Source organism: Mesocricetus auratus, unplaced genomic scaffold (genome assembly GCF_017639785.1).
Source record: "Mesocricetus auratus isolate SY011 unplaced genomic scaffold, BCM_Maur_2.0 Super-Scaffold_100001, whole genome shotgun sequence".
NCBI classification, from domain to species: Eukaryota; Metazoa; Chordata; class Mammalia; order Rodentia; family Cricetidae; genus Mesocricetus; species Mesocricetus auratus.
This window is the reverse complement of record NW_024429187.1, coordinates 16,194,899-16,212,643: the sequence shown is the minus strand read 5'-3', so window position 1 is coordinate 16,212,643 and position 17,745 is coordinate 16,194,899. Positions and strand designations below refer to the sequence as shown.

The 17,745-nt window shown below is 44.6% G+C and overlaps 1 protein-coding gene and 1 long non-coding RNA gene across 3 annotated transcripts in view; both read right to left on the bottom strand.

The window, feature by feature from the left end:
* The window catches only part of Far2 (fatty acyl-CoA reductase 2), a 103,340-nt gene extending 96,000 nt beyond the window's left edge, over positions 1–7,340 (bottom strand). The window contains exon 1 of one of the 2 annotated variants that reach the window (XM_040743658.1): positions 7,065–7,340. The gene's annotated coding sequence lies outside the window, so the exon portion shown is untranslated. Of the gene's footprint in view, positions 1–6,373; positions 6,468–7,064 lie in introns of those variants that run through there. The other variant, XM_040743660.1, reaches the window with a different exon arrangement.
* Positions 7,341–8,740: 1,400 nt separating this feature from the next.
* Positions 8,741–17,745, bottom strand: part of LOC121139713 — a 32,232-nt gene continuing 23,227 nt past the window's right edge. The window contains exons 4-5 of the long non-coding RNA XR_005876630.1: positions 9,293–9,485; positions 8,741–9,139 (exon numbers count right to left, since the gene is read on the bottom strand). This is a non-coding gene — a long non-coding RNA (uncharacterized LOC121139713). The remainder of the gene's footprint in view (positions 9,140–9,292; positions 9,486–17,745) is intronic.

The following is a 17,745-nucleotide window of genomic DNA, read 5'->3' as shown; positions in this document are numbered from 1 at the left end:
GTGTGTGTGTGTGTATGCACATAACAGCAATTAAAGAAAAAAGAGGCCATGAATTTGAAAGAGAACAAGGAGTGGTGTATGGGAGGGTTTGGAAGAAGGAAATGATATAATCTCAAAATTATTATAGTAATGTATAATGCAATGGAATTTATATGATACATATATAAAATATAATCTCAAAAATGAAAAATTAAAATAGTAATATAATAAAACTTGCCTCTGAAACAATCAACAACAAAAACCAAACAGTGTTAAATCCAAAAGCCGTAAGGGACACATTGTATCAACTGCAGCTTGAAAATGTTTTGGCTCTACTCAGAGGTTAAGGGTGCAACATCCAATAAAACTTTCTATAAACCAGGACTGAAACTGCACTACTGTGAATCATTGTGACTCTCCATGGCTGACAAGGCAAGACTAGTTTGTTCATTATTTACTTAGTTACATTGTTGGCTACACAAAGAAATATGTTGCACCCTTTGGTTCAGGTGCAGAATTATATCCATCTTGGCAGGGATGCCCATGTCCTGAACAGACCCTGGTGCCCCTCCCCTTGGCTATCAGACTATTGAAACAATGGTTTCCAATAAATTGGAATTTCCCTAGGAATCTCATGTTGAGTGAAGGAAAAGGCTGAAGTCTGTTGCCAGCCAAAGGAGGAACTTATCTCCCAAGAAAATACTTCCCACAGTTCTTACAAGTTGTCAGACTATTACCTTGCAGGAGAAACTGTAGCTGGACCCACATCTTGTTGGGGACCCTCTTAACTACACTTCCAATCTTCCATGTTAAACCTAAACTTCAAGCCAGGGACTTGGGGACATTTCTTGACCTCTCTTGTTCCTCTTCCTAGATCAGCCACATTGAACAAATCTTACTTCTCTGCTTTTCACTATTGTCTGTTTTGTGGGCATATTGGAGATGGTTGGCCAAGCCTTGCTTGTTAGATCCACAAGGGCCTGTGCTCTGACCCTCTCCAGGGTCAACAATTCCAGGAACAGAGCGAAGTGGGAACAAGCTTGTGCAGAAAGACCTCATCTGAAATCAACTCTAACTTTCTATAATTTACCCATGCCACAGAACAGTCTTCATTGTTTTTAACTTCCAAAAAAATGTAAGAACCATTTCTAGTTTGAAAGACATACAAAGTCAGGAGCCAAATTTGACCCCCGAGAGCTGTTGTTGACTCAGTGCTTGAGTTCCCAGCAGACGAAACCGGAGGACCCAAAACTGCATGGACCTCTTTTAAGAACTGTCACCACTTGCATGAGATTGATTCTGCTGTCACAGACTGCATTCTTGTCTGCAGCCCACCACCAGTATATCTTAGATAATAGGGACAGGGAGGTATAAGACTCAAAAACCATTGCGGCTTAAATGTCTACACCACATCAGTCTGGTAGATTTCAAGTCTCAAGTGAAGCCCGGAAGATGAAAACAGGAATTTGAGAAACCAAAGACTCTGCCCTAGAAGTCTTCACCACTCTTAAGTCCCTCACCTGTAAATGTCAACAGACCACACAAACCTCAGTAAGGTCGTCAGGAAAGCAGATACTGAAAGCAAATGTTGGAAGAAAACAGTTTCCTTCTAGTCAGACTGGGGGTCTGCTTATTCATTTGGAAGCACTTCCACATCCTCTTAACAGAGAGGCCTCAGTGTCTTCTCTTTGCCCAAGGAAGGAGCATTAGTGAGTGGAGAGCAGCTAACAGTTAACAGAGAGTGTGGATGTTAAAGACTAATATGTTAATATGGGTCAGTGTTTCCCGCAGGACTTCCCACACAGTGATTTCTCAGATGCTGACTCTGTTAGATGCTCCCCCAGAAGCATTTGAAGGCCACAGGTTTAGGAAATATCGCAGGAGACGTGCTTTACCTCTGATGATTTTCAATCTTCATCAGGATATTGTGGGCTCTGAGGATTCCTGTAGTCAAACCACTTAACTGAGCTAAACCAAGTATTTTTCAGTTATCTCCTCCCGTCCCCTCCCCCCACCTTTTCTTTTACTTAACTGCTAATATCCCAACTCCTGTCTCACAGACAGCAGTGTGGGGAGAAGGGTTTCCGTAAGGGAGTGAACTGTCCTTTAGGACTAACCCTTTGATGAGGCTCAGTCCTTCCTTCCCCAGTTTTTGCCATTTTAGGAAATTATAACACATCCCAATCTAAGCTCAAGTCAGAAAAACAGGAGCTATATCTGTCATGGTGATAACCTTTAAAAATTATAAAATGCAAGCGTGGATTTAAAAATAATTTACACAGCAGACAAGCCTGAAATGCGAACTTTCCTCTCTTACACCCGTATCTGCTCAGTGCCAGAGGCACTAACTGGTATCACCAGTTCTGTTTTGTGTTTTCTGTTCTTTATGGGCACTGGGAATGCAGCTGGCAGAGAACCCACTGCTTTGAATTTAAGCACCAGGCAGGGCTGGAGAGACGATTCAGAGGAGAAGCAGGGATTCTTGCAGGACTTGGTTTCTGGGGCCCCATATAGGGGCAACTCACAAGCACCTGTAGTTCCAGCACACACACTCACACACACACACACACACACACACACACACACACACACACAATTAAAAATGAAAACACACACGTCTTTAACGGTATCTTCAGCCTTGTCCACAGGCAGAAGAATCAACCTCAAGCCTCTTCTAACCTCATCCCCCATCCTCCACCCCCTGCTCCAGCATCTACTCCCTTACCCCTGGACTCACTCACTCAGACTTGCAAAGGGCACTCAAGTCCTTGCTACCTCTGCCTTCTCCTCATGGCACTCATGCCCTGAACTCTCCCTGATTCCAGTCCTTCATTCCTCCAGCCCCTTCTCCTTTTTGACTTTGTGGAGATTTACTTTCCTTAAAACATGCATCAGCCGAGCCTGTGGCTGAAGCGCCTTCAAATGGTCCCCACCAAGGCAGACTCAAAGCTCCAGGAAACTCTGTGGAAGAAGTTTTAAAAGCCCCACAGGGGAGACAAGTTGTCAAGGTAGCAGTTTCCTCAGCTCCTCCTCAGTTGGCGAGAGTGTCAGAGGACAGGACTGGTGGGAGAGGTTGCCTTGAACTGATTGACAGCCCTCAGACAGTTAAATGACCCGAAGAAGACAGCAACACCACTCAAGTCCGGTCACTGCCCAGCCTGAGGATAGCTCAAGTGTTGGTTCATTTTAGCAAGTATCTCCTAGGAAGTTACCCTTTATACCCAGCTGGCAATTCTGGTCTTGTACACATAACATTTAATCAATATTCAGAACATCAAACTCTACTACTTAGCCACTTTTCATTTGATTTTCTTATTACCAGAATGTAAGAGGTCTAGAGGTTGCACAACCCCTTATAGGAGCTTGATCAATATTCCTAAAGCTACTTATAAAAATGTAGTAGACAGGTTCCCATTCACACCATCATTATTAACTCGAAACCATTCAAGCTTGGTAGGCCTGTCTGCAATTACTGTCGCTCTCCCTTTCAATCGAGGCAGCTTCATTGCTGGCCAGGCTGGCCTAGATCATTTGTGTCGCTGAGGATGCCTTAAACTCCTGATCCTCCTGTCTCCACCTCCTGAGTGCTGGGGTTACTGGCATGCGCCACTGTGCATGGCTTAATTATCTCTTTTTTTGCCCAAGGAAGCAGTTACATTCTAGGTGGGAAACGTTAAACCTGAAAATTGTGAGGAGAAAGACCAACCCCACAAGCACGTAGCTCAAACAAGCTTTATTTAGCACTGGCCAGGAAGATGGACACTGGCCAGCTCCATACTCAGGGTTCTCAAAGAAATGGCCCTGAATTTAGGTCAGTCAGATGCTCATAAAGGCAACCCCCCCCCCACAAGGCTATGGTACTTCCTGCCTTCGTCCAATCCGGGGTAAGCACACATCCTGACGTACTTCCTGTCTATATATTTTCCTACCTAAGTGTGATCAAGCACGTCCTGTGCAGTTGGGGCAACCAACCTTGCTATTGAAGTGAAAACAACGCATGGCTTGTTATTTCACAAGAACCATAGCCCCCAGCATTCCAGGAAGTTATCTGTCTTTGGGCAAGTGGGGCATACAGGTTAACTGTAGCCCTTATAGGAAACTCACTTGAATTAGGGTTGCTGTGAGAAAAAAACAAAAACAAAAACATGCCATGCCCTGGGCGGTGGTGGCGCACGCCTTTAATCCCAGCACTCGGGAGGCTGAGGCAGGCGGATCTCTGTGAGTTCGAGGCCGGGCTGAACCGATAGCCTCCGAAACAATACAGAGAAACCCTGTCTCGTAAAAACCAAAAAAAAAAAAAAAAAAAAAAAAGAAAAACCACGCCATGCCCAGTAAGCTCTAGAATGGGGCTGTCGATCTGGGGTCAGGGTACAATGAGAAAGAAGCCTATGCTAACTGAAGATGTGAAGCCTCTTGTTAAGACAGTAGTGACAGCTCCAAGGTTAAGCCAAGTGACCCTTTTAACTGTGGGGCTCAGCTCAACTCTTGAGTCTGAATTCCACAAAAACTGGTCCCATGAAGAGTGGCTGTATATATGGAATCTGGGCGCTTGGCCATCAGGAAGCTGTGACCTTCTGAAAGTGTGTTTGGTTTTGTATCTTGTAACTTTTTATTAGACACTCGGAGTGGTCTGTGAGCAAAGCAAAACATGAAAACATGAAGAATGTGTCCTTGCCACTAGTGTATGTTCCCACAGAGCCCACATCTCGGAATATGCCGACGGGAAAGTAGGCTGCTATGATCCTCTGAGACGGTACTTGGGAAACCTTCTGGACCTGGAGATGTAGTCCATTGGAAGAATGCTTGCCTAGCACACAGAAGCCCTGGATTCACCCTAGCACTGCACAAACTGGGGAGGTGATACATGCCTATAATTTCAATACTTCAGAAGTAGAGAAGGCTGGATATACTTTCCACTACAGAGCAAGTTCAAGCAAGGCCAGCCAGTCGGGGTTACATGAGACCCTGACAAAAGTGAATGAATGATTAAATTGAAACAATGAATCCTTATGGCTGACCAAATGTTGCCAGAAAGAAGTGCAATATGGATCTTCAAGGGAAAATAATGATATGATGAGGGTATCTGTATTTGGTAACACTTTAACTTTATTTACCTAAATTTATTTATATTATACATAAAAGTATTTTGCCTGCATGCACATATGTAGATCCCAATAATACCAGGTGCCCAAGTAGGCTAGAAGAGGGCATCAGATACCCCAGGACTGGAGTTAAGGATGGTGTAAGCTGAGGTCCTCTGCAAGAGCAGCGTGGTGGTTTGAATAAGAACGGCCCCCATAGGCTCATATTTGGATGCTTAGGGAGTGGCGCTAGGAGGTGTGGCCTTGTTAGAGGAAAATGTGTCCCTGAGAGTGGGCTTTGGGCTTTCAAAGGCTGGAGCCAGGCCAATGTCACTCCGTCTTCCTGTCGCCTGCCAATCAAGATGCAGAACTCTCAGCTCCTTCTCCAGCACCATGCCTGCCTGCTGCCACACACCATGATTACAATGGGCTAAACCCCTACACTGTAGGCCAGCCCCAATGAAATGTCTCCCCTTATAAGAGTTGCTGTGGCCGAACCCTGAGTAAGACAGGCAGCAAGTGCTCTTAACCACTGAACCATCTCTACAGCCCCCAAGATGTTTATACTCTTTATAAACCTGGAAGTGACAGCCACAGACGAGCTATTGAGTTCTCGGCTCTCTGAAAGCAATCTCTCTTCAGCAGCTGGGTCACATTGTAGTTCCTTCATCATTGCTTATCCTCCTTCCCCTAGTGATTCTGACCAGCTCACTGTGAGCTGCCTCTATTTGACAGACAACTGCAACCCCGCATTACCATTTGGAGCGGGGGGGGGATCTCTCAAGACAGGCATGGAGAGGATATAAAGGAAGGGTAAGTTACAGACACAGGGTCTCAGAAGCACCACAAATGAAATCACTGTTCCTTGAAGTCTGCTTAGGAGAAACCTCTTGGCCATCTCTAGACACCCCCAACACCCCTAGACGGGAAGTTTGCTGAGACTGACCACCTGTACGGTTCGTAAGCTGCCTTAAATTTTATTTAATTGCTTTGTTGTACTTTACAACTTAGAGTGACTATGGCCATGGCCCCAAGAACCGCAAAATGGAGACGCAGAGAGACAAGTTGTGGAACTACAGGCTGCGTCTTATATTTCCATTTGCAATGTCAAACTCTGGATGCAGCCTTAAACAGGCAGAAACACACAACCCTCTTGAGTTACCTGCTCACTTGGCCCCTTGCTCACAAACAATGGAACACTCAAACAACATTTAAAGGGCAGCCAGAATCTTGCAGATACAGATATAATTGTTGTCGCTCAATATTCTATAAATAATGTATGGAAGACAAAAAAAATATGCTCATAATCTTACCCTGTAAGGAGACAGGAAGGAGAGTCGGGTCAGGAGCCTGGCAGGTAGAAGGCATTCCCTCCTAGGTCGGGCATGGATTGTTCTGACTGCAATTGCTGGGAGTGTGTGTGTGTGTGGGGGGTAATGTCACCAGCTGGGTGTGTGTGAAGCAGCCTTCCTTAAACTACCTTGACCTAGCCGGAGGCCCTGGTACCTGCCCCCTTGTTCTCTCCATGATGCCCAAGTCACCTGGGGAAGTCAGAAACTTTTGACACCATACAGATCTTACTTGTCCACCCAAGTCCTTTTCAGCCTGGGGTGCTTGACCTGGGAGAGTCTCTGAGTGGGAGGGTCTGGACATTCACAGCCTGGGGTGGGGTGAGGGAGAATAAGAAAGGGGACCATAGCGTACATGGTCCAGAATCCACACTGTCTCTAGGAACAGCCCCTGGACTGGGTGGGACTAGTCAGAGATGCCTCTGTCCCTTGGCCCCATGTTCACCTTGATCAACCCTTTCCGGTTCTCTGCTGACTGCCCATCACACCTAAGAGAACTCAGAGATGCCCTGCGCCTACAGGACCCCGGAGGATGGTGAGCTGCTAAGGACCCAGCAGGGCCACCGCTTCTCGGTTGGCGCGCCCCGCCTCAGTCCTCAGGTTCCCCAGCCCAACCTGGTTTCCCCGCCGCCGCGCCGCCGCCACATCTGGGTACCTGCTGCTTCAGTGCGGGTGGCTCGCCAACTGGCGGTCAGGGTCCTCCCAGCGATGCGGGAGGCTCTCAAGCTGTTTTGAACCGCGCTGCTGCTCTCGGGCTCTCAAACGTGACTCTCTATATATCCGGTTCAGAGACTGGGTGTGGGGCGGGAGGAGCGCACCCTCCCCTCCGACCTTCCTGGTCGCCTCTGGGCGCCCAGCCGCGGCCTCTGCCCGGGGCGGGAGCAGTGCAGGGGACTCCGGCACTCAGGCCCTGCAGATGGCATCTCCTGGGCTTCGGGTGGTTCTCCCTAGGTGTTGTGCATCGTTGGGTGAGGGGAAAGTTAGCTGGGAGGGCGCCCCTGTCTGGAAAAGCCGAGGAAGGAGGGAGGGGAAGAGAGAAGGAATCTGATTTGATTCATTGCAGAAACAATTACTCCCTATTGCGCTAGCAAAATGTGCCTCAGATCCTATTTATCTGGCTCTTCCGCACCCTACTCCAGGTGGATGGAGGCTATGGAGGAGGGTAGGTGCCAGGGGGAGGGGCGGGGAGAACTAAGGGGGACAGGGAGGGCTGGGGCTTGGTTTCCTCATCCCTGAGTCCAGTCTGAATAGCAGAAACCTGGCTCTTGATGTTAGCTATATGGTGGGCAGGGATCGGGGATGCTGGGTTGTAGAAGAAGTAGGCAGAAGTTAAGTTCTGGCATTTCCCCAGAAAATGTTTTCTTTCTCCTCTTGGTAATTTTAATTTTATTTATATTTAGTTATTGTTAAATCTTAAAAAGAAACCCCACAGCTGCCCAGGAAGTCTGAAAGTGATGGACAGGCAGGAGAGCAGAATTCCCTCTCAACCAAGAACAGAGGAAAAACGGTTAATACCCGCCCCAGTTCCCTGCACAATGTGGAAGTCAGTCTTCCAAATTTACAGTCAGTTAAGGAAAATGGGAAAGAATATGGCCCCCGAGTTACTCTCGTCCTTATTTAAAAAGGCTAGCACGCACTTAAGACTCCAGTTTTGAATCATGAAAAGTCAAAATTAATAAAGCGAGCAACTTCATCCATTAAAAAATTTACCCTTCTCCTGAATTCCCTGCTTCTGAGCTCTGTTTAATTAAGTGTGTTAAGGGAAGTGTAAGCCAGAGACAGTGGCAGTTTCGCATAGGTGGCTGTGTGAAAGCAAGAGAAAGAAATGGGTGGGATCAGACAGATAAATATACAATTATGCATGTGCATGCACGCCTGCGCACACACACACACACATACACACACACACTTAAAAAAAGATCTGAATGTGTCCTCAGGCCCAAATCCTGTGAGTGTGTTTGAAATGATCCGGGGAAAATGATGGTAACAAGGTATGTAAATCTTTTACCTACAACCACAGTTCCTCAGGAGGGTGGCGAGTTCAAGACCTGTCTGGACTACCTGGAGAGTTTATAGACAGCCTGACTAATAAAGTGACAGTCCTGTCTCAAAAAGTTAAAAAAAAAAAGAAAAAGAGGGGGCAGAGAATATAGCTCAGGGGGTACACCAGGCTCTTGCCTACCACACATGAGGACCTAGGTTCAATCTGAAGTGTTGCAAAATAAATACAAAATGCAAAAATCACTAGTCACATAGATAACACAAGAGGAAGTATCACAACTTCTTGGAAAGCAATTTAGTAGCACATTTCCTTTTTATTTTTCTAGACCCTTAGACAAAGGATTTTTACTTATTAGGACACATCCAGAAGGATGCACAAAATGAGAAATGTGTGGAGAGTTAAATACTCATTATAGTTATTTGTAAAGTAGGAAATAAAAGACCCATTTTCTGAGGAATGCTCATAGATGAAGGCAACATTACCATCAAATAAAACTCATAATTTAAGTATTATTACATGAACGACATTCATCTATATGGTGGGTTAGTCTGCAAGAAACACTATTGCAAAGCATGTTAGCCGCATGGCTCACTCCCACAGCAGACTTCATCATCTCAGAGTTTTGCAGAGTTAGGGCTAAGGCATCTGCAGGGCTGATTTCTTATGAGGGCTGTGAGAGAGAGAATTGATTCTGTGACTCTTGCATACTTCTGGTGTCTCCTGGAGATCTGGTAGTATTGAGATACAGAAATATAAAGACATTGTGTTAGGGAAAGATAGAGAGAGATATAGATAGACACACACACATACACACACACACACACACACACACGAGAGAGAGAGAGAGAGATACACACATACAATTTATTAGAGTGACTTACAGGCTGTGGTCTGGCTAGTTCAACGATGGATGTCTCCTGATGGAGAGGCCAAAAACCCATGCGTTTCTGGAATCCCAGAGGATTCCAAGAGAGCGTGCTGGTCTTCAGTCTTTGTTGTAATCCTGAAGAAGCGGGTTTCTGACACCAGTGAAGGGATTCCTCAGTAGCAGGGCAGGTGATCTTGTTAGCAAACCTGAGTGCAAGCAGGGAGAAGGCAAAAGCTTCCTTCTTTCGTGTCCTTTCGGTGTCATGTGAGATGACACCAGAAGGTGTGGCCCAGGTTTAGGGTGAGTCTTCCCACCACGAATGACCCAGTAAAGAGAAATCCCTCACAAGTGTACCCAGCAACTCGAATTTTAGCTTAGCCCAGATGCAGTCCAGCTGCCACCAAGACTACATTTGATTTAAGTGATGCATTGGCAACGACCTTGTTGCAAAGAAGGCCATGTTTTGGAGTTGCTGGGGTTAGAGCTTCACCAAATGGTCCCCGAGAAGGAGGTGAACACATTTCCACTTGTGTGTGCTGAATAGAGGCCTAGAAGAGAGAGGCACATGGTCTTGTGAACGCATGGGACCTGTGCACTTGACTTAACTGAGATTGGAGGCTCTGCCCAGGTGGCCAGAGATCCTGCGGTGGGACCATCCTGAGCTACACAGGGAGACCCCAAGTCAAATGGCGAATCAGCTTCTAAAAGAAAGGCTGGGGCCAGTAAGACATGTACCCACCAGGGAAGAAGAGTGAATACCTGACATTAATGTAACACGGATCCCAAAGACGCCAAGAAATACAAATGGCTGCCAGAAGCTGAAAGAGCAATGCCCTTCCTAGAGCTTCTCGGGATAGGGTGGCTCTTCCCTGCATTTCACACTTGTAAACTCCAGAAAAGTGAGATAATGAATTCCGTTGCTTAAGCCATTCATGTTTTGATCAGTTCCAGGATATTAATACAGGTAACTTTCCTGGGGGTAGGATTCTGTGAGCTAGGTTTTTATTTTTAAAAGAGAGCTGTACGGTTCACACATTTTCACCTATTTTGTATCGATTGCTACTGGTCTTGGGCAGCGTCAGGCACGTGTACCATGTGCTCTGACTGCCTTCTTTACGCTCTTCTCTTCCTCCCTTTGCCGCCAACACCTCCCCCTTCCAGTCCCTGTCTGTTCTTTTCCCAGATTCACACTTACTTTGTTTTATGACTCACGGAGTTTAGCCAAGGCCGTGTGAGTGAGCATTGGGTTGGAGTTATCCACTGGAGCATGGTGGAGTGATAATGTGGGTTCACAAACGGGCAGCAATGGTGCTTGTCCCCTCCCCGGGCCCTTGCCTCTCTGTGTGATCTATCGCCAGCAAACAGCGCGACCCTCCTCTGCCCATGCCTGACTGTTGACAGGCCTTTTCTTGTGAACACTCAGGCACTGTTTGAGAATTCTCAGCTTCTGTCTTAAGGTTCTTAACCTGCTTTTGAAGTGCTGAGCAGAGACGTGTTAGAATTGTCATGTTCTTGCAAACCGCCGTCTCCAGTGGCTAAGCCTGAGCCGAGATGCTGGCCATGCCAGGGGGCTCCACATACATGCGATATTTTCCCCCAACACAAATTCGTCTTCACAGAAATTTCTTAAGATGACAGTGCAGGACAGAATCTCACACCCCGTGTTGCTCCTGGCCAGTGTTGAGCAAACTTTTATCGCACTAATCTCTGCCTTCAAAGCCTGCTCCATCACTCTTGCTCAATGGCTCACTATTTCATTCAACCCTGTAAAACAAATCTTTCCTTCTGCCCTGGGGTTCTTATTTATGGCACAGAAATATCTACAAGATGTGCTGGACATAAAACCATATGGCAGATCATTCTGCCAACACCCTAGATCTGAATAAAACCAGTGCGCCAAAGGAATCTTACTCCCCAGAGCTTTCTGTTTTTCGGTAAATGCTGTTCTTGCTGATGTTATCACAAAGCATCTTTGATTTTTATCTTCCCAGGATGATAAATGTAGAAATCTGGTGACTTATGTGTACCATCGCATTTCACAGCGGGAGGACTGGTCTTCACTTCTTGTCCAAGGCGACTGTGTTAGTTCTCTGCTGCTGAATAGCTAAATTACCATCACATCAGTGTTTAGGGGAGTGCATATTTGCTCTCCCAAAGGCCTGCAGGTAAGCTTCCCAGGCATAAGGTAGCGTGTAACTGGAGTCCTGGCTCCTTGGGGCCAGTTCAGCTCCAGCTCATCAGTGAATCGTGATTCATTGTTCTCTTGGGAGCACTCCCCCCAACCAACAACTGATGGTGGGCAGAATTGATAGCTTGTTCCTTTAGGCTTGTCTAGCACCCAGGTCGTCATTTTCTTGCTGGCTATTGCCCCGGGCTGCTCCCAGCTGAGCCCATCCTGAGGTCCCTGCTCTATTTCCTATCCCACCATGTTTGTTTGCCTCTTGTTTTTCTTTGTTTTCTTCTTCGAGACAGGATTTCTCTGTATTGCTTTGGAGGCTGTCCTGGAACTCGCTCTGTAGACCAGGCTGGCCTTGAACTCATAGAGATCTACTTACCTCTGCCTTCCCAGTGCTGGGATTAAAGGCGTGCGCCACCACCGCCCTGTTGGTTGTTTGCCTCTTTAAAGCCAGCAAGGAGATTCATTCTTTCTCTCTTAAAACATCTGCTTTCTAAGCTGATACCCAGTGATCCCTGCTTATTTGGGATTGCTCTCTCTCTCTCTCTCTCTCTCTCTCTCTCTCTCTCTCTCTCTCTCTCTCTCTCTCTCTCTTCTTCCCTCCCTCCCTCCCTCCTTCCCTTTCTCTCTGTCTCTTTAACTTTTCACTCTTTTGGGACCCGCCACCACCCAGCTCCCAAATAAATTAACCGAAGACTTATTCTTACCTATGAATGTCTGACCTTAGCTTAACTTGTTTCTAGCCTGCTTTTCTTAAATTATCCCATCTACCCTTTGCCTCTGGGGCTGTTACCTTTCTCTATAATCTATTCCCTTGTTTCCTTCTTACTCTGTGGCTGGTTGTGTTGCTAGTGGCTGGGTGGCCCCTGGTGTCCTCCTCTCCTCCTTTCTCACTCCTTTCTCTTCCCACCAGCCCTGCCTATTTCTCTCTCCCGCCTTGCTATTGGCCATTCAGCTCTTTATTAGACCAATCAGGTGTTTCAGGCAGGCAAAGTAACACAGCTTCACAGAGTCGAACAGATGCGGCGTAAAAACGCAACTCGCCTTTGCATCGTTAGACAAATGTTCCACAGCATAAACAAACACAACACATCTTGAACTAATATTCCACAACAGGGGACAGTCTCCCATTATGTGTAACTTAAATCTGATCCGGAGATGTGGTTTTCAGTGTGTAAACATACAATCATAGCATCAACAGCCTTCATTTTCACAATTGCACCCCACTCCAGGGTATGAATGATGCTGGGGGTGAAACTGGCCTACATCAGATTTCTTCCTACCATGGTCCCTTGGGGTAGCAGACTCTGGAGCTCAGAAGCCCACTGCTTTCTCTTTCATTCGTGACTTTCTTTTCCTCTGCATGAGGGGAGGTTATTTTTCATATCTAGCCATTTTGTGAAGCAGCTAGATGTGAGAGGTTTTCTTTTGTCTTTTTTCCCATGTGTATGTGTATGTGTGTGAGGTGTGTGTGTGTGCACGCATGTATGCCTGCCCATCCATGTGTAGGTGCATATGTGTGCGTGTACAGGCAGAGATCTGAGACTGGTGTTGGGAATGTTCCTCAGTCACTCTTCCACCTTACTCGTTGAGACAGGGTCTCTCAATTAAACCCAGAGCCTAATTTCCCTAGTCATTTTTCTCCAGAGAACCTCCGTCTTTGCCTCCCCATAATGGGATTACAGGTAAGTCACCATGCCAATACAGCACATATGTGGGTTCTGGGGACCCAGACTCTGCTTGCTTAAGGTCCATTTGCTTATTAACAACCACTGAGATCTCTCCCCAGCTCTAGTGGTATGTTTTCTACAACTTTTTTCCTTGTCTTCATTTTCCTATTGACATGGGTAACTCTCTGAAAAATGTATTGACAAGTGTGGACTTGTAACAAGTCAAGGCTGTGCCTGAGTTTTCTGACAGTGTGATCTTTGAGATGATGGTTATATGAACTGCGGTGGTTTGAGAGCCCCATAGGCTCAGTCATTTGGTCTCCAGGACTTGGTCCCCAGCTGGGAAAGATTAGGAGGTAAGGCCTTGTTGGAGGAGGTGTGTCACTGGGGGAGAGATTAAGGTTTCAAAACCTCACCACATTACCACTGCCATTGCCAAAGCAGATACATTTGCAAGGCGTGTGCCCACGCTGTAACTCAAGACTCTACAGCATACTAAAACACAAACCAAACCAAAGACAGGATAGGGCAACCCTTTGAGATGGGGATGAGCATCAAAACCAGGGCCAGACACTGCAACAATCCTGATACTGCCACAGGGGAAAGGACTTTATATACCGTGTATTCTTTCCTCCAGCCTGGTCCCAGAGCCACATTAGCCCCAAATAACAAACACACAGAGACTCTATTAGTTACAATGCTGTCAGCCAATGTCCAGGGCTTCTCATTGACTAGCTCTATCTTAAGTATTAACCCATGACTAATAATACATATTTCCATAAGGACACATCTTACCGAGGACCCCAGCCTCATGCATCCTCTCTTCTAGGGATCGCATGGTACTCTTGACTACATTTCCCAGAATCCTCTTCGACTCCTAGTCCCACCTATCTTGCTTCCCTATTGGCCAACAGTGCTTTATTAATCAACCAATAGGACATCAACTTTGAAGTACAGATAACATGCTAAGGGCTTCAGTGGGAAAGGAGAAAGCAGCCAGTAAAGACACTGTGGGCCAGAAGTGGAATGACTGGGGAAGAATTTCTGAAGGGTTTGAGATTTCAGACACATTAGCAGACACATTAGCTGTGTCAGGATGCTGAATAAAGAAGTCTCTGAGCCAGAGAATATAGCTATGGCCACTATCAAAACTGAAAAGCAAAGAAAATGGAAACACAGGAGGGAACCCTCCAAGGACTTTGGGACGATAGAACACACGATGCCTGGATAATGGATTCCCGGAAAAAGAATAAGGAAGCAGAAGTGAAAAAGTCCACCCATGTTAATGTTGGATACCAAACTATAGAACCACGAAGCACAGAGAACATTAAGCAAGATCAATGAAAGAAAAAAAACTGGGAGTGGGGAGGGCCCACAGCTGTGCACATTACATCTAAGCTTCAGAATATCGAAGATAAAAAATCTTAGATAAAACCTGAGGGGTTGAAAAACTCCCTGTGAAGAAGGGAACAAAGATAAGACTTCCATCTGACATCTTCAAACAAATGCTTTAAGAAAAGAACATAGAGAAAAATGCTTAGATTTTTTCGAGAAAATAATCTCTTCAACTTTAAAAGGGGAAAAAACCTTTCTCATACAAACATAGGTGAGATTTTGTTGTTGCTATTGAGAGCAGCTCTGCATTGGAAACAATGTTAAGAGAATTTTTATTTTATTTTTGTAGAGAAATTACATCTATGTAAAGAATAGAAGAGCACTGGTGAGTTAATGTTAAAACATTTTCTCTTATTCTTAATTGATTTAATAATTTTTTGTGTGTAAAATAGTGGTAGCAGTATTGTGTCCCACATACAAACATACATACATATATGCATACATACATATATATGTGTATGTATGTTTGTGTGTACATGAAATGAATTTCAACAATAAAATAATGGACAGTAGGGGGGAATTAAGACTATTTTATTGCCCCTGGCCAAATATCCTCACAAGAGCAGCAACCCCTAGAGACACAAGCATCGCCTTAACCAATCAGGAGAATCCTCTAGAGACACAAGTACCACCTGAACCAGTTGGAAGAAGAGATGGGTAGAGGTCAATATAAGAATACTCTCAACAACATTAAGAGCTACAGTATGGTACCACCAGAGGCAGAAGTTCTACAACAGCAAGACCTGATCTTCCCAACACAGATGAAGCAGACGAAAAAACAACCTTAAAATGACTTTATGAAGATGATAGAGGCCCTTAAAGAAGAAATGAGAAATTCCCTTAAGAACTGAGGAAAAGACAAGCAAAATTTGAAAGAAAACAATAAATCACTTAAAGAAAGACAAGAAAAAAAACCAATCAGACAGGTGAAGGTAACAGTTTAAGACTTGAAAATTGAAATAGAGGCAATAAAGAAAACAGAAACCAAGGAAATTCTGGAAATGGAAAAATCTGGGTAAATGAATAGGAACTACAGATGCAAGCATACATAACAGAATATAAGAGATGGAGGAAAGATACATTAGAGGAAATTGATTCATAGGTCAAAGAAAATGATAAATCCAACAAACGCTTAACACAAAACATCCAGGAAACCTGGGACACTGAAAAAAGACCAAACCTAAGAATAATAGGAATAGAAGAAGGAGAATAATTCCAGCTCAAAGGCAAAGAAAATATAGTCAACAAAACCACAGAAGAAAAATTTCACAATCTAAAGCAGGCAATGCCTATGAAGATACAAGAAGCTTACAGAACAATAAATAGACTGGAGCAAAAAAAAAGTCCCCTAAACATAATAATCAAAACATCAAACATACAGAATAAGGAAAGAATACTAAGAGCTGCAAAGGAAAACAGCCAAGTAACATACAAAGGCAGACCATCAGAATAACACCTAACTTCTCAGTGGAGACAATGAAAGCCAAAATGACCTGGGCAGACATTATGCTGACACTAAGAGACCACACATGCCACCCCAGCAAAGCTTTCAATCACCACAGACAGAAAAAACAAGATATTCCATGACAAAACCAGATTGAAACAATACCTAACCACAAATCCAGCCTGATAGAAACCACTAGAAGGAAAAATCCACTAAAGCACACCCAAAAAAGCACAGGCAATAGATAATCCCAAGGCAGCAAATCCTAAAGAAGGGAACACACAAACACACACACACACACACACACACACACACACACACACAAATCACCCAAAAATGACAGAAATTAACAATCACTTGTCATTAATATCCCTTAATATCAATAAACTCAATTCACCTATAAAAAGACACAGGCTAACAGAGTGGATACAAAAACAGGATCCATCCTTCTGCAGCATACAAAAAACACACCTCACTTTCAAAGACAAACATTAAATCAGAGTAATGGTTTGGGAGAAGACTTTCCAATCAAATGGACCTAAGAAATAAGTTAGTGTAGCTATCCTAATATCTAACAAAATAGACTTCAGACTAAAGATATTCAAAAGAGATGAAGAAGGACATTTCTTATTTTTTTAACAAGACATGGTTTCTCTGTATTGTTTTGGAGGCTGTCGGTCCAGCCCGGCCTCGAACTCACAGAGATCTGCCTGCCTCTGCCTCCCGAGTGCTGGGATTAAAGGCGTGTGCCACCACTGCCCGGCAGGACATTTCATATTTATCACAGGGAAAATCCATCAAAATAAAGTCTCAATTCTGAACATTTATGCCCCAAATACAAGGGCATTCACATTTGCAAACGAAACATTACAAAAGCTTAAATTGAACATCAAACCACTAATAGTGGGAGACTACAACACCCCACTCTCACTAATGGACAGGTCTGACAGATAGGAGCTTAACAGAGAAATAAGGAAACTAACAGAAGTTATGACTCAAATGGACTGAACAGACACCTATAAAACATTCCACCCAAACACAAAAGAATATACCTTCTTATCAGATCCACATGGAACCTTCTCTAAAACTGACCACATACTCAGTCACAAAGCAACTCTCAACAGAGACAAAAAGTGTAATAAACCCCTATATTAACAGTTCACTATGGTTTAAAGTTAGAATCCAAGCACAATGCAATACAGAAAGCCTACAAACTCATGGAAACTAAATAATGCTCAAATGAATCACCATTGGATCAAGGAAAAAATATAGAAAGAAATTAAAGACTACCTGAACATATTAAAGCAATGCACAGTAAACCAATAACCAACATCAAACTAAATGGTGAAACTCAACACGATTCCTCTAAAATCAGGAACAAGACAAGGCTTTCCCCTCTCTCCATATCTCTTCAATATTGTACTTGATGTTCTAGCTAGAACAATAAAACAACAAAAGGAGATCAAGGGGATACAAATTGGAAAGGAAAAAGTCAAACTTTCACTATTTGCATCTGATATGATAGCCTACATAAGTGACCCGAAGAATTCTACCATGGAACTCCTGATAAACACCTTCAGCAAAGTGGCAGGATACAAAGTTAACTAAAAAAAATAAGTAGCCCTACTGTATACAGACGATAAATAGGGTGAGAAAGAAATCAGAGAAACATCACCCTTTACAATAGCCACAAACAAGTGAAAGACCTATATAGCAAGAACTTTGAGGGTGGTGCACTCAGCTTCATGTGAGCTTGGGTCCTCCTAGGGACCCCTTCCCCG